This window comes from Mercenaria mercenaria, chromosome 3 (genome assembly GCF_021730395.1).
Source record: "Mercenaria mercenaria strain notata chromosome 3, MADL_Memer_1, whole genome shotgun sequence".
NCBI classification, from domain to species: Eukaryota; Metazoa; Mollusca; class Bivalvia; order Venerida; family Veneridae; genus Mercenaria; species Mercenaria mercenaria.
This window is the reverse complement of record NC_069363.1, coordinates 45,642,381-45,646,689: the sequence shown is the minus strand read 5'-3', so window position 1 is coordinate 45,646,689 and position 4,309 is coordinate 45,642,381.

Genomic DNA, 4,309 nt, shown 5'->3' with positions numbered 1-4,309 from the left:
GATCCACCACTAGACATAACAATACCTAAATAGTTGAAAGTTTTGACAACCTCTATATCAGATCCCGCATAGGTCCAATTATAACTTTTATTCAAAACTCCACCTTTTCTAAAAACAACAATTTTAGTCTTATCTACATTTACAGTTAGGTTCCATTTTGTACAATATGTTTCTAAGCTATCTAAGGAGTTTTGTAAACCTTGCGCAGAATCGGAACAAATAACTGCGTCATCTGCAAACAATAATAAGTAAATCGAAATTTGATCTAATGTTATACCATCATATAAATTTTCTTGCAATGTATTTTCTAAATCATTCAAAAACAGACTAAACATAATTGGAGAAGTAATCTCCCCTTGAAACAGACCAATTTCACTACTGAAAAATTCTGACAACGTATTTACATGTTTCACACACAATTTAACCTCTTCATACATTGAATAAATCACTGAAAACAATTTACCATCAATTCCACAATTTATTAATTTATACCACAGACAGCTTCTGTCAATTAGGTCGTATGCCTTTTTAAAGTCGATAAAACAGCAAAAAAGTTTCTTCTTATCGTTTATAAATTTTTCAATCAAAGAATTTAATATAAAAATAGCATCTACAGTACTATAATCTGTTTTAAACCCAAACTGGGCATCCGTAATCTTATCATTTTCCATAGACCATTTCTTAAGTCTTTCATTTATAATTACTGTGAAAAACTTCGCAAAACAACTTGTTATTGTAATGCCCCTATAGTTATTTGGATCTGAGGAATCACCCTTTTTATGTAATGGAATAATGAACCCCGACGACCAACATCTCGGAAAGGTTCTACTATCAAGAATGTAATTAAATAGCAGTTGCAAAGGATTTACAATATCATTTATATTTGCTTTAAAATATTCATATAAAATATTATCAGCCGAACAAGCTTTATTACTACCCAGACATTTAGATGCCCGCACAATCTCTTCAATAGATATAGGCCTATCAAGTTCTTCAAATCATGCACTGTTGCTTTCCGAAGCTAAAAATGTTTTTACAAAGTCATCACACTCAACATTTGTTTCACGTTGGTCGTGGTCGGAGGAGAGACCTTTAAAATGCTCGTAAAAAGAGTCAACTGTTATTTGCTCGCCTCGGTTTGCGAAAGATTTCTGTTTAAATGTCTTCCAGAATTCACGCGGCGATTTATGTTTCATTGTATTTAGGGATTGGGCAAATGATTTATTAAAATTGTTTTTACATTGACGGCAGTAATATTTATAGTCTTCAAGTTTTTCTTCATATACACGTTCATTCTTGTTTCATCATTTGGCGTAATATTATATTCATACACTGCTTTTTTATACAATTCATGCTTCACTTTGCATACTTCGTTATACCATTTTTGCCTATTTTTATCTGTATAGGCAAAATACACATCCTTTCCTTTCGAGCATTTCTCAAAATACTTCTTTCCTTTACTATGTAAAAACTCTGTAAATTTATTAACTAGTACATCGGGTATTTCTGCCTGAGAAATATCATCCAGCAAGCTGTTTTCTAAGTCACTTATACCGTCTTTGACATCATTTATAAAAGCATTTTTATATTCACTATTCCACTTATAGAATATGTGCTTTTCGGAAGATGTATATGGCAAATCAGTATTAATACACAGAGAGAACGAGATCGGTGCATGATTCGAAAAGATATTAAAATCATTGATATTAAAGTCGACTATGTCCTTGAAATTAACCTCATCCGTCAAAACATAATCTACTAAGCTTTCCCCATTGTGTGTCATGCAGGTCCGTTTACCGATACCGTTGTCGTTATGTAACCTGCCGTTAACAATACGTATATTGGTTGACTTACACAAATCGATTAATAGTTCTCCAAATCTATTCGCCGTCACGTCACATGTTGCGCGCGGGAGTGGTGTATCGATGTTAAATACGTCATCATTTCCTATTATTCGATCGTTATCAATATAGTCGTGTTTTTTACCAACCCTAGAGTTCAAATCGCCTGATAAGAAGACTTTTCCAAAAGAACTATATTTGTTAATATCAGATTCAATTTTTCTAAAGATATCCACGTCATATGTCTCGTGAATCGGAGAATTTTCTGGCGCTATATATGTTATTGCAAAATATATGTCTTTTTCTATTTGAAAGTACACTTTATCAAGTTTAAGCCAAATTAAACAATCAATGTCATTTTGAACAACTTTTATCCCCCTTCGGCAATTATCCTTTATATAAACTATAAGCCCTCCGCTAGATCTCCTAGCTCTTCTATGTTGAAAGCGCCTATACGAGTGAATCGGATTACTGTATCCCTTAAGGTCAATTTTCGATTTTTTATTTGTCCATGTTTCAGATAAGCAAATTATATCATAATCTTTCAGTATATCTAAAAATTCGGACGAAGATCGTTTCGCCTCGCTAAACCCTTCAACATTCCATGATAAACAGTTAAGAACACTCTCACGTGCGGCCTACTTTGTACCGTTACCGTTATATAATCTCTTATTGATGTACAATTTGTCTACCTTCAAAAACGCCTCATCTCCGTTTTCCCGTGCTTTTTTCATGACTGGGATTAACTTTTTTCTAGTTTCCATGATTTCCCTGGGGAATTGTTCGCTGATCCCGAATGTTGTGCCGCCTAACTGCTTTGAAGATTTCCTCACTCTCTCTCTATCTGGATAATAGGCAAACTTCGCAACAATTGGTCGAGTTTCATGTTGGCTGTATTTCCCTAGCCTATGCGCCCTGTGTAGCTTTATGTTAGATTTTGCGTCTTCAATTTTCAATTCTTCTTCAATAAATGATAATATTCTGTTCTCACAGTTTTCATCCTTCTACATGTATGATAACTACAAAAATACCACGAGCATAGATACCGTGACATGCACACAACACCAAGGATAACACCATTGTGATTCTTTGTGTTGATGGCATGACATAGAGAGGCAGTTAATGATTTTATTTTTAGCTATGAATATCACATAGAATATAGTTTATCACAAAGGAAAATATCACATGCATCAACAATATAATTATCATTTCGGTGTTCCTGCGAAATGAACAAACTAGGATCGGCAAATTAATAATGAATCGTGCTAGCGATCCTATTGCCGATCCTATTCTGCCGTTCATTTTGCATGAACACGGAAAAAAATTCATTTCTTGTATTTACATTATATTTCCTTTCCATTTGTGAAGAATATTAAATTATAAATTGCACTCATGTTGATGCATTTAACAGCTTCCCGGCTAATTTTTTCACCAGACGGAACAACTGCGAGGTCACTTAAGAGACGTTCTCCCTAACTATACGTGGACGTCGTCAAAACAAGGACCCGGTATCACTAAGCAGCGTTGACGTAACTTTCGCACCTTTCCAAACGTCATAATTTTCAATGGGAAAGAATGAGGGAATGTGAATAATTTTATATAATCATGCATATCAATGAATGTCAAATTAGTTTGGACAAGGGTGGGGGGGGGTGGGGGTCACTGTATCAGGCATATGTCAGTAAAATTATGCCATTAAAATGATTTTCACCCTAAAACTTACAACCCTACAATTCATTTGTGGATTATTTAGCTGAGTTATACTGCTAAAATGTACACATTAGATTTAAAAACCGTTAAACATTTATAGATCTGGGCAATATTCTGACATAATTAAACATTATCAGAGGTTTTTTTCTCTCTAATACTAATATGTGTTCTAATCAACATTTAAGATTATCAACTAATATCATATATGTAGTCAGGAACATCCTGGGCATCAACATTTATCACTGAAGAACAGTTAGGTTGCTTTACGTTTTCTATATCAACAATAGGTACATATGTTTCTCGAGGGAAATCTTTAAATGTTTTCATATCATTATAAACGTTATGAACATCTCTCACATACGTTGAACTCAACACAGTTTTCTTTATACTATCAACATCTGTAGAGAGTACATATATTTCTGCTGTAAGATTAGCTTCTTTGCTAGATAAAAAAGTATCTTCACATCCAAGCAAAGGTTCAGTTAGAAATTTATCAGCACTTATTTGACTGGGTTTGATTAATTCAATGAATGAACCTGGATTTGCAGAGATATTTCTATCGGGCTCTTGATGGTCTAAAGTTAAATCTTCTTGCAGACACATATTGCAATCATCAACATGCTCAATAAGTTTCTTTTTCAATGAAGTTATGTTATCTAAAGTGTCTATCTCTTCTTCAGTGTTTTCATTTGGTGTTATGACTTCACTTACTAAATTATCTTGTCGTTGTCCAGGATCTATTTAACTATTTTCTTGAA